Source organism: Cetorhinus maximus, chromosome 8 (assembly GCF_964194155.1).
Source record: "Cetorhinus maximus chromosome 8, sCetMax3.hap1.1, whole genome shotgun sequence".
Lineage (NCBI taxonomy): Eukaryota > Metazoa > Chordata > Chondrichthyes > Lamniformes > Cetorhinidae > Cetorhinus > Cetorhinus maximus.
The window spans coordinates 57,597,505-57,610,382 of NC_135886.1; the positions used below are offsets into that span (position 1 = coordinate 57,597,505).

The 12,878-nt window shown below is 44.6% G+C and overlaps 1 protein-coding gene across 2 annotated transcripts in view; it reads right to left on the reverse strand.

Annotated features, from left to right (window-relative positions):
• Positions 1-12,878, reverse strand: part of kdm5ba (lysine demethylase 5Ba) — a 254,050-nt gene that overhangs the window by 129,684 nt on the left and 111,488 nt on the right. The window lies entirely within an intron of this gene.

Genomic DNA, 12,878 nt, shown 5'->3' on the forward strand with positions numbered 1-12,878 from the left:
ATCAATAATTTCTGGAAACAAGATTTTATAATTTAGAACAGAATATATATGAATCGAAGAGAAAATATTTTAAACTAAATTTGTTGCATAATTGAAAATATTGGCACCTTGTATGATCAATAGTTCCATTCCAGTATTAATATCAATTCAACTTCATAAATTCACACAGTACCATAGAAAATTTCCAATGCTGTTTCTAGCCAACAGCCACACGGTAAATAGTTTCTAAGTGTTTCACTACACTTAATCACAAATCACTCTTCACAACGGCCCAAATCTACTGTCAGCATCGGAACCCCCGCATCCGATAGAAAACTACCCTTTACCTGCATGCTATTTTTCTGTCCAAATTTCCGATGGAGGATCCTGCAGACCTCCCTCAGCACAGGAACCCATGGACAGAGCAGCAGCAAAGAGAATCCATGAAGAAACCAAGCCCCCTTTTTACTGCACTAGCTGCCGTCTTTTGCTAAGTGTTTAAAGGTCCCCAAGCTTCTCAGTGTGTTGGTGGGTAAGGTAACTGGGTGAGTGGATAGGTTGGCAGCTGGGTAGGTGGGTCTCAAGGGTAGTCAGGGGATCAAAGGGGGAATTGGGGGGTGGTCATTTGTATAATTATCCAGGAGTTAGACCAGGATTTTTCTGTCTAACATTTCCTGGTTAACTGTTCACGTAACTAAGTTGGAACAGTCCAAACTTTCTGATTCTTAACCTAGAGTCAGAGAACTTTTTGGAGTGTCCCGGGGAGCAGGACCATTGCCCATCAGCAGCTCCAACTTCTTGGGCAATTCCTATGGAGTCGGTGTGCTGGACTTCCATGGAGCCCCAACGCACATCCTGGGTCGTATGTCTGGTCCTTGACTATCCGGAGACTACTTCGCGAACAGTGCTCTCTTTGTGTTTTAACTTATGTTAACAATGTTGCAAGTCACACCTATGCGCATTTCCCAGAAAATGAATTAACCAACAACTCTGAGTGCTTTATAGAGCATAATTTACCATTCTTTTCAAAAATTATTTTAATTTTTCCAGTTTCTTTATATCATACTTTCTCACACCCACTATAGAAATAAAACGCAACAGGAAGTTGTACAATACTTGCTTTGCATTGCTAGGAACATACTCTGAATAGATAATTGAAACAGTTTTGTGTTACTGTCCAGGGTATCTCCTTGGATCAAGGGTACACCTATTTAAAGGCTATTTATTTGTTGATAAAAAGGAAGTAATTCTGGTTTAATAACCACACGTGGAAGTCAAAAGAGAGATAATACTAAACCCCCGCCCCCCACCTCACCGGCCTGGTTAATCAAATCGTAAGTCTTCCTGCTTGAAAACAAATATCTGTCTTCACCTGATTATGTTGAATACCTAACTTCTGATTTCACAACATTATATAAAATGAGCAATAGGGCATATTTTTCATGCATTAAATAAAAAGCTGGTTAGCAACAACATCCTATTGTGAAAGAAAGAAACCCCATCTTGGCCCCTTTATCCCCCCTTTTCTGGTGTTTTGCACAGTATTGTTGTTACACTGACCATAATCCAGCTCAACTCGCGTAACCTGCTGACTTGCTAATGTATCACTATCCACCTCTGCAAACCATCCCTACTTAGCTCATACCATAGTTCAACCGTCTAACTTATTTTTAATGCACTAACTTCTTTTTTTTCAGAGAAATTGCCCAAAATTGTCATGTAGGTTCAATTAGCAGTTTGTGATATGTCTGCTATAAGCAGCATAATGGATGTTGTGCAGAGACAGTTGAGTGCCGTTTTGTTGGTTAGGTTTAGTGTAGTGGTCACAGCTGGAAATGACTGACAAGCTAATGACCCCTACCTCGCAGAGGCTGAGCGTCAAGTCGCAGACACTTCCTCCTACCTCCCCCTGGACCATGACCCCACCACTGAACATCAAACAATTGTTTCCAGGACTGTTATTGACCTCATCTCCTCTGGCGATCTTCCTTCTACAGCTTCCAACCTGATATTCTCCCAACTTCGGACGGCCCGCTTCTACCTCCTACCCAAAATCCACAAACAGGACTGTCCCGGCAGACCGATCGTGTCAGCCTGTTCCTGCCCCATGGAACTCATTTCTTGCTATCTTGACTCCATTCTCTCTCCCCTTGTCCAGTCCCTTCCCGCCTACATCCGTGATTCCTCTGACACTCTACATCATATCAACAATTCTCAGTTCCCTGGCCCCAACCGCCTCCTCTTCACCATGGACATCCAATCCCTCTACACCTCCATCCCCCACCGGGATGGTCTGATTGCTCTCCATTTCTTCCTCGAACAGAGGCCCGAACAATCCCCATCCACCACTACTCTCCTCCGTCTGGCTGAACTTGTTCTCACACTGAACAATTTCTCCTTAAACTCCTCTCACTTCCTCCAAATAAAAGGTGTGGCTATGGGTATCCGCATGGGCTCCAGTTATGCCTAACTCTTTATGGGGTATGCGGAACATTCCTTGTTCCAATCCTACTTTGGCCCCCTCTCACAACTCTTTCTCCGGTACATCGATGATTGCTTCGGTGCTGCTTCATGCTCTCCTCTGGACCAGGAAAAATTTATTAATTTTGCTTCCGATTTCCACCCCTCCATCATTTTCACATGGTCCATCTCTGACACTTCCTTTCCCATCCTTGACCTCTGTCTCAACTTCTGGTGATAGGCTGTCCACCAATATTCATTACAAGCCTACCGACTCCCACAGCTACCTCGACTACAGCTCCTCACACCTCGCTTCCTGTAAGGACTCCATCCCATTCTCTCAGTTCCTTCGCCTCCGTCGCATCTGTTCTGATGATGCCACTTTCAAAAACAGTTCCTCTGACATGTCTTCCCTCTTCCTTAACTGAGGTTTTTCACCCATGGTGGTTGACAGGGCCCTCAACCGTGTCCGGCCCATCTCCCGGGCATCCGCCCTCACACCTTCCTCTCCCTCCCAGAACCATGATTGAGGACAAGGGGGACCCTCTTATCACCCCACCAGCCTCCGCATTCAAAGGATCATCCTCCGCCATTTCCGCCGACTCCAGAATGATGCCACCACCAAACACATCTTCCCTTCACTCTCCTAGCGGCATTCCGCAGGGATCATTCCCTCCGGGACACCCTGGTCCATCACCTCCATCACCCCCTCCCACGGCACCTTCCTATGCAACTGCAGAAGGTGCAACACCTGCCCCTTTACTTCCTCTCTCCTCACCGTCCAAGGGCCCAAACACTCCTTTCAAGTGAAGCAGCATTTCACTTGCACTTCCCTCAATTTAGTCTACTGCATTTGTTGCTTCCAATGCCGTTTCCTCTACATTGGAGAGACCAAACGCAGACTGGGTGACCACTTTGCAGAACACCTTCGGTCTATCTGCAAGCATGACCCAGACCTCCCTGTCGCTTGCCATTTCAACACTCCACCCTGCTCTCATGCCCACATGTCCATCCTTGGCCTGCTGCATTATTCCAGTGAAGCTCAACACAAACTGGAGGAACAGCACCTCATCTTCCGACTAGGCACTTTACAGCCTTCCGGACAGAATATTGAGTTCAACAATTTTAGATCATGAACTCTCTCCTCCGTCCCCACCCCCTTTCCAACACCCCCCCCCCCCTTTTTTCCAATAATTTATATAGATTTTTCTTTTCCTACCTATTTCCATTATTTTTAAATGTATTTCCATCCATTGTTTTATCTCTACCTTTTAGCCTATTTCGATCCCTTCCCTTCACCCCACCCCACCCCCACTAGGGCTATCTGTACCTTGCTTGTCCTGCTTTCTACCCTTAATTAGCACATTCCTTAGATAATATCACCACCTTCAACACCTCTTTGTCCCTTTGTCTATGACATTTTTTGGCTATCTCCATCTATCACTAGCCCTCCATCCAGCTCTACCCCACCCCCGCCGCCTTAAACCAGCTTATATTTCACCTCTTTTCTATTTTTACTTAGTTCTGTTGAAGAGTCATACGGACTCGAAATGTACTGTGTTCCTCTCCGCAGATGCTGTCAGACCTGCTGAGTTTTTCCAGGTATTTTTATTTTTGTTTTTCAGGACTGACAAGCGCTGCTTTAGTTGTGCTGCAGTGATATGTTCACAGCACTAGGTGTCAAATCATACCAGAGTCATAGTTGTAGGTCAGTGCTCTGCCAGCAAGGATTAGGAAGAATAGACAGGACTTAAAAATGCAAATTATTTTTACTTCGAGTTAACTGGGGAATTTAAATTCAGTTAATTAAATAAATATGGAATAAAAAGCTAGTACCAGTAATGATGACCATGAAACTACTTGTCTGTCATTAAAAACCCATCTGGTTTACTAATGTCCTTTGGAGAAGGAAATCTGCTGTCCTTACCTGGTCTGGCCCATATGCGAATCCAGACCCAAAGCAATGCGGTCAACTGCCCTCTGAAAGACACTGAGTTATATTCAAGGAGGCGGGTCACCATTACCTTCTCATTGGGTAATTAGAAATGGGCAATAAATGCAGTACAGATAGGTGGCAGCAAGGCAACTAAAAGGTTTGAAGGCAAGTGCTAGGATGGGAGAAATAGCTATTTGTCAACAGCTGCAGAGGGAGACTAAATGCAGAGAAACAGAGTACATTGAGAATGGCAGGAAATTAAACAATCTATTAAAAGCTGAATACAAATTGTAAAAATAAAGAAGCGGTGGGAGGAGGAGGAGCAGAAGGCGGATGAAGAGGGACAAACTTGTGCACATACATACAAGGCAAGTGTCAACAAAGAAGTCAAGCAAAAAAAAGGAGCAATACAGAAAGAGAGACAGAGAAATTACAAATCTAGTTATTGCCAGTACTGCATTATAACCACATTATGAATATTCATATTAATACCAATGCTATATTTTCCTGGCCTGTTCAAGGGTAGTATTCAATTAGTAAATGAGAAAAAAAAAAAATTAAGTCACCACACTTGCAGTATTTCACTATATTTCAAGATAAACTTCTGAAATAATTGCTGGGTTGATGAAAATAGTTCATCTTGCACAAAGCACACCAGTCAAAATCAGTGGATTTGTTATTTTCCATTAGGGATTTAACATAGAAATTATAATTTGATTACTTAATAGTTTTTGAAATACTACATTATCTTTACTAGTCTGCAGTCATTCTTGAATGCATATGTAAATTAATGTTGCACCTGATAAAATTGGTAGAAACAGAGGAAGCAAAGGGCGGTTGGACATTGAGTTGGAACAGCATGAAAAAGATAACCAGTGTTAGGGGATCAGGGATCAGGGATCCTCAGGGATCAGTACCAGGTTTGATATGGTTACAATGTACTGAATTAATATGAAAGGTAGACAAGCATCTCCTAGTTTTCACATAATACTAAGTTGAGAAGGACTACAAGTAGAAAGAGGCCGATGCAACGAGGGATGCGGACCAGCGACAAATGACAAACAAAAGTAAAGTCACGAGATTGGAGAAGTTAAATTGCATTGATGTATAGGACATAACAATGATAGGGATTTAGGGATAATGGTCGATAGATCACAACGCAATGCTCAGCAACAGTAAAGAATAAATAGGATCTTGGACTGTACAACAAGGAGAACAATAACTGATAACTGGGTGCTTAGTGTAGAAAAAAAGCCCAATGTGCTTCTGCAAAATGCAATCATACTACAATGGATCAATGTTCTCCAGTTCTGCCACATCCAGTAACCAGTGGTGGGAGATAATTAAACAACTGACCAGAGGTGGAGGTTCCACAAACAATCCCATTCTCAAAAGCACATCAGCGCAAAACACAAGGCTGAAACATTTGCAACCATCTTCAGCCAAAAGTGCCAATGGATGAGCCATCTCTGTTTCCTCCTGAGGTCACCACTATCACAGATACCGGCTTTCAGCCAATTTAATTTACTACACCTAATATCATGAAAGGGCTGAAGGCACCGCATACAGGAAAGGTCGAGTCCACACAGCATCCTGGCAGCAGTATTGAAGACTCATATCTGGGCGGGGTGGGGGGGTTATTTTATCAGGAAAGGTTGGACAGAATGGGCCTGTGTCCATTGGAGTTCAAAAGAATGAGAGATGATCTTATTGAAACACACAAGGGGACTTGACGGTGGATGCTGAAAGGATGTTTCCCCTTGTGGGACAGACTGCAACCAAGGTGCCATTTAAAAATAACAGGTCTCCTATTTAAGATGGAGATGAAAAGGATTTTTTTCTCTTAGAGGGTTGTCAGTCTTTCGAACTCTCTTCCTTGGAGAGCAGTAGAGGCATGATCATTGAATAATTTTAAGGCAGAGGTGGACAGACTCTTGACTAGTAAAGGAGTCAAAGGGGTAGCTGGAATGTGGAGTTAAGGCCACAATTAGACCAGCCATGATCATGTTGAATGGGGGAGCAGGCTCAAGGGACAAAATGGCCTACTCCTGCTCCTAATTTGTAAGTTCGTATGTGCGTGTGTGAGATTGGTGCCCCAGAGCCCAAGTTGTTCCAATACAGCCACAAACAGTGGCATCTACCTGACAAGATGAAAAATTGCCCAGCTATGACCTGTCCAGAAAAGCAGGACAAATCCAATTCAGCCAATTGCATCAGTCCACTATCAATCATCAAAGTAATGGGAGGTGCCATCAACATCGCAATCAAGTGATACTGACTCAATAATACAAACAAAAACAGGAAATGCTGGAAAAAATCAGCAGGTCTAGCAGCATCTGTGGAGAGAGAAACAAGAGTTAACGTTTCGAGTTCTTCAGAGCTAGATTTCCAGCATCCGCTGTATTTTGCTCCTACTCAACAATAATCTGCTTACCAATGTTCAGTTTGGTTTCATCAGGACTACTCGGCTCCAGATCTCATTTGAGCCTTGGTCCAAACATGGACAAAAGAGCTGAATTCCAGAGGTGAGAATAATGTTCCTGGATATCAAGGCATCAGTGGGCATTGAGGAACAGCCGCAAAATTGAAGTCAATGGGAATCGGTGGGGGAAACTCTCCACAGGTTGGAGCCATACTTAACACAAAGGAAAATGGTTGTGCTTGTTGGAGGAAAAACATCTCAGCTCCAGGACATCAACACAGGAATTCCTCAGTGTAAGTGTAGTAAGGCCCAATCATTTTCTGTTGCTTCATAGCCTTCCCTCTATCGTAAGGTCAGAAGCGGGGATGCTCGCTAATGATTGTACAGTGTTCAGTATCATTCGCAACTCTCAGTTACTGAAGCAGTCCATATCCACCTGCAGCAAGACCTCCATAACATTCAAGCTTGAACTGATAAATGGCACGTAACAATCATGCCACACAAGTGCCAGGCGATGACCATCTCCGACAAGAGTGATTATGACCATATCCCCCCCATGACATTCAATGGTATTGTCATTCATGAATTTCCCCACCATCAACATCCATTACCATTGACCAAAAACAAAACTGAACCAACCAGGATAGGCAATGGCGTAGTGGTATTGTTGCTGGACTAGTAATCTAAGACCCAGAGTAATGAGCTGGGCACCAGCCATGGCAAATGGTGTACTTTGAATTCAATAAAAATCTGGAATTAAAAGCCTAATGATGACCATGGAACCATTGTCGATTGTTGTAAAAACCCATCTGGTTCACTAATGTCCTTTGGGGAAGGAAATCTGTCGTCATTACCTGGTCTGGCCTACATGTGACTCCAGACCCATAGTAATGTGATTGACTCTTAAATGGCCTAGCAAGCCACTCAGTTGTAACAAACCGCCACAAAGTCACAAAAAAGGAATGAAACCGGATGGACCACCCGGCATCAACCTAGACACCGGAAACAACAACAGCAATCTCATACCTGTCAACCCTGCAAAGTCCTCCTTACTAACTTCTGAGGTCTAGAGCCAAAATTGGGAGAGCTGTCTCACATACTAGCCAAGCAACAGCCTGACAGCGTCATCCTCACGGAATCATACCTTACAGATAATGTCCAAGACACCAGCATCACCATCCCTGGGTATGTCCTGTCCGATGAGAGGCCCAGCAGAGGTGGCGACACAGTAGTATAAGGAGTTTCCTTGGGCATCCCCAACATCGACTCCAAACTCCATGAAGTCTCATGGGATCAGGTCAAACCATGGGAATGGAAACCTCCTGCTGCTTACCACGTACTGCCCTCCCTCAGCTGATGAATCAGTGCTCCTCCATGTTGAAACCCCTTGGAGGAAGCACGGAGGGTGACAAGGGTGCAGAATGTACTCTGGGTAGGGGACTTCAATGTCCATCACCAAGAGTGGCTCGGTAGCACCATTACTGACCGAGCCCTAAATGACATAGCTGCTAGACTGGGTCTGCGGCAGGGGTGAGGGAACCAACAAAAGGGAAAAACCTATTTGACCTTATCCTCACCAACCCGCCTGCCAAATTGCATCTGTCCATGACAGTATCAGTAGGAGTGACCACTGTACAGCCATTGTGGAGAAAAAGTCCCACCTTCACATTAAGTATACCCTCCATCATGTTGTGTGGCACTACCACCATGCTAAATGGGATAGTGTCACGTGGAGTGAATCAAATTGGCTGATATGGCCTGGTATATACCCGGCTCTACCATCATCATCAAGCCAGGGGATCAACCCTAAATGAAGAGTGTAGGAGAGCGTTCCAGGAGTAGCACCAGGCATACCGAAAAATAAGGTGTCAAACTGGTGAAGCTATAACACAGGACTACTTGCGTGCCAAACAACATAAACAGCAAATGATAGACAGAGCTCAGTGATCCCACAACCAACAGATCAGAGGTAAACTCTGCAGTCCTGTCACATCCTGTCGTGAATGTTGGTGGACAATTAAACAACTCACTGGAAGCGGAGGCTCCACAAATATCCCCATCCTCAATGATAGAGGAGCCCAACACAGCAGTGCAAAAGATAAGGCATTTGCTACAATCTTCAGCCAGAAGTGTCGAGTGGATGATCCATCTTGGCCTCCTCCGGGGGTCCCCAGCATCACAGATGCCAGTCTTCAGCCAATTTGATTCACTCCACGTGACATCAAGAAATGGTTGAAGGCACTGGATACTGCAAAGGCTATGGGCCCTGACAATATTCCGGCAATAGTACTGAACACTTGTGCTCCAGAACTTGCTGCACCCCAAGCCAAGCTGTTCCAGAATAGCTACAACACTGGCAGCTGTGGAAAATTGCCCAGGTATGTCCTGTCCACAAAAAAAGGACAAATCCAACCCAACCAACTACCAGTCCATCAGTCTACTCTCGATCATCAGTAAAGTAATGGAAGGGGTCATCAACAGTGCTTAGCAATAACCTGCTCGCTGATGCTTAGTTTGGGTTCCACCAGCGACACCCAGCTCCTGACCTCATTACAGCCTTGGTTCAAAAATGGACAAAAGAGCTGAACTCCTGGTGAGGTGAAAGTGACTGCTCTTGACATCAAGGCAGTATTTGACCAAGTGTGGCATCGAGGAGCCCTAGCAAAACTGGAGTCAATGGGAATCAGGGGGAAAACTCTCCGCTGGTTGGAGTCATACGTAGCACAAAGGAAGATGATTGTGGTTGTTGGAGGTCAGTCATCTCAGTTCCAGGACATCACTGCAGCAGTTCCTCAGGGTAGTGTCCTCAGCCCAACCATCTTCAGCTGCTTCATCAATGACCTTCCTTCCATCATAAGGTCAGAAGTGGGGATGTTCGCTGATGATTGCACAATGTTCAGCACCATTCGGGAGTCCTCAGATACTCAAGCAGTCCATGTCCAAATGTAGCAAGACCTGGACAATATCCAGACTTGGGCTGACAAGTGACAAGTAACATTCGCACCACACAAGTGTCAGGCAATGACCATCTCCAATAAGAGAGAATCCAACCATCGCCCCTTGATGTTCAATGGCATTACCATCACCGAATCCCCCACTATCAACATCTTGGGGGTTACCATTAACCAGAAACTGAACTGGACCAGCCATATAAATACTGTGGCTAGAAGAGCAGGTCAGAGGCTAGGAATCCTGCGATGAGTAACTCACCTCCTGTCTCCCCAAAACCTGTCCACCACCTACAAGGCACAAGTCAGGAGTGTGATGGAATTCTCTCCACTTCCCTGGATGAGTGCAGCTCCAACAACCCTCAAGAAGCTTGACACCTTCCAGGACAAAGCAGCCCACTTTATTGGCACCACATCCACAAACAATCACTCCCTCCACCACCGACACAAAGTAGCAGCAGTTTGTACCATCTACAAGATGCACTGTAGGAACTCATCAAGGCTCCTTAGACAGCACCTTCCAAACCTACTACCACTACCATCTAGAAGGATGAAGGCAGCAGATACTTGCAAACACCACCACTTGGAAATTCTTCTCCATGTCACTCACCATCCTGACTTGGAAATATATCGCCGTTCCTTCACTGTCACTGGGTCAAAATCCTGGAACTCCCTTCCTAACAGCACTGTGGGTGTACCTACAACACATGTACTGCAGCGGTTCAAGAAGGCAGCTCACCACCATCTTCTCAAGGGCAAGTAGGGATGGGCAATAAATGCTGGCCCAGCCAGCGAAGCCCACATCCCGTGAATGAATAAAAAAATATATACTGTGGCTACAAGAGTAGGTCAGAGGCTGGGAATTCTGCAGCAAGTAGCTCACCACATGATTTCCAAAAGCCTGTCCACCATCTACAAGACACAAGTCAGGGGTGTGATGGAATACTCTCCAAGTGTCTGGGTGGAAAAAGCCAACGAGAGCCCTGGAGACTACAGTGTTGGTGCAGGAGGAGAAGCCATTGCTGGAGATATCTGGTTACGAACGGATAGACAAGAATAGAACAAGATTGGTCAAGTCACTGATCTGAAGAACACAGAGCAGCTCTAAAGATAGTGTCATCAACAACTAAATACATTTAGTGACTTTTAGACCTGTTCAGGGGCAGAAACCAGATTGTTGAGTTGTAAACATGGGTCTACAGGAAAAACGAGCATAGATTTTAGAGGTGATAATACTTTCAAGGAATTTGAGGAAAAGGAAGTTGGAGATGGGGCATTTGTTTGCAAGGTTACATGGATCAAGATTTTATTTTTTGATGAGGGGGATGATGTTGGTGATTTTGATGAGGGGCCATTGTGCTAATGTTACCGGATTAGTAATCCAGTTGCCCGGACTAATTGTCTGGAGGCCCAAGTTCAAATCCCACCACAGCAGCTGGGGAAATTTAAATCTAATTAATAAATAACTCTGGAATAAAAAGCTCATCTCAGTTTGATGATCATCATTACCATCAGATTATAAAAATTCATCTGGCTCACTAATGTCTTTTAGGGAAGAAAATCTGCTGTCTTTACCCGGTCTGGCCTACATCTGACTCAAGTCCATGTAATTGGCTCTTAACTGTCCTCTGCAATGGCCCAGCACCACTCAGTTGTATCAAACAGCAGCAAAGTCAAATAAGCACTCTAGGTATACCCATACCTCATGCATTGCAGTGATTCAAGAAAGCTCAACACCACCTGTGCAAAGGTAATTAGGGATGGGTAAAAAATACTGACATTGCTAGCAATGTCACATCCCAAATTTTTAAAAAAGGAGGGTGGAACAGTACCCGAGGAGAGGGAATCATTTATAACATCGGAAGTCACTTTAGTAGGTATATGGTCAAGGCAGAAGGAGGTAGGTCCCGTGACAAGTTGAAGTCAAAGAAGGAATAAGGGGAGATAGAATGACATTGCATCAGGCTAGGGCAAAGGCATATGAACATGTGCTCAGTTATACTTGGAGGCAAGGGTGCAGGAGACAGCAGTGAGGGGTTTGACTGGACTGCTGGTAATGCAGAAAATAAGCTACAGGTTAATAACTAATGTCCTGGAGCTGAGAGTAGTTTTTGGTAGGGTAAAGCAAGGCTGAGTTTGACGTGCACTCGTCAGATATCAATAGGTGGCTGAACCAGTTGTATGCAAGATATGCTCGTGGGGGAAAAGTTCGAGGGGAGGGGGAAATAATGACCAGAGTGGGATAGAGTAAAGCTTTACTGGAAATAAACGCAAATATAAAGCAGTGATAGAGCCAATCAACAGCTGCATTGTATTATGGCAATTGGAAGGCCAACGGCTTGTTGGGAGTTAAAAGTGCAGCTGCGACTGACTTGGGAGAGAGTTTATTCCAGAAAGTAGGGTTGGGAAAGTATAGGGATAAAAGCAAGTGATTTGGCTGTAGAGACCTAGGGCATAGACTGATCATGAAATAGCACGGTTGTGGGGGTTGCTGTGTATATTGGTGAAAGTTTATAAGACATTATTAGGTAAGACAGATGGGCAGTGAAATCAGAGATGATGAATTGAGAAGATTAAAATCGCCAAGAATGAGGATTTTCTCAGTGCTGAGACTGAGAAAAGGGAGAGGATTTGTGGAGTGGGGGCAGGAGGGTTAAACCCACAAACTTTTGACTTAAAGGCAAGAATACTATTAGCAGCCAAGAGTGACAATACATTTTCTATAAATTAAAGGATAAGGATAATTTTAACTTGGGGATTTAAAGGGGTAGCACAAAGGAAAAAAGGGATTAGTCATTGTTGTTGGGTGGTGGGGGGGGTGTGGGGCTGGGTGGAGGTGGCTATGGAAGGTGTTAAGAGGCACAATACCACCATTGTGGTTTGGGAAGGGCAGGCAGAGTAAAGTAGGGAAGCATCGTGTCACCAGCTTTAAGGCAAGTTTCTGTCAAATCCATAATGTTAATAAATTCATCCACATTAAGGGTCATAGCTGATGATGGCATTGGCAAATGAATGAACATTCTGGAGGAACATGTGAAGAGGAATGGTGATTCTTAATTCACTGGCAGAGTCCAAGGAAGCAAGGTTAGGTGAATTGAATGGGACAAAGAGGTGGCTGGCAAGATTAACCTCA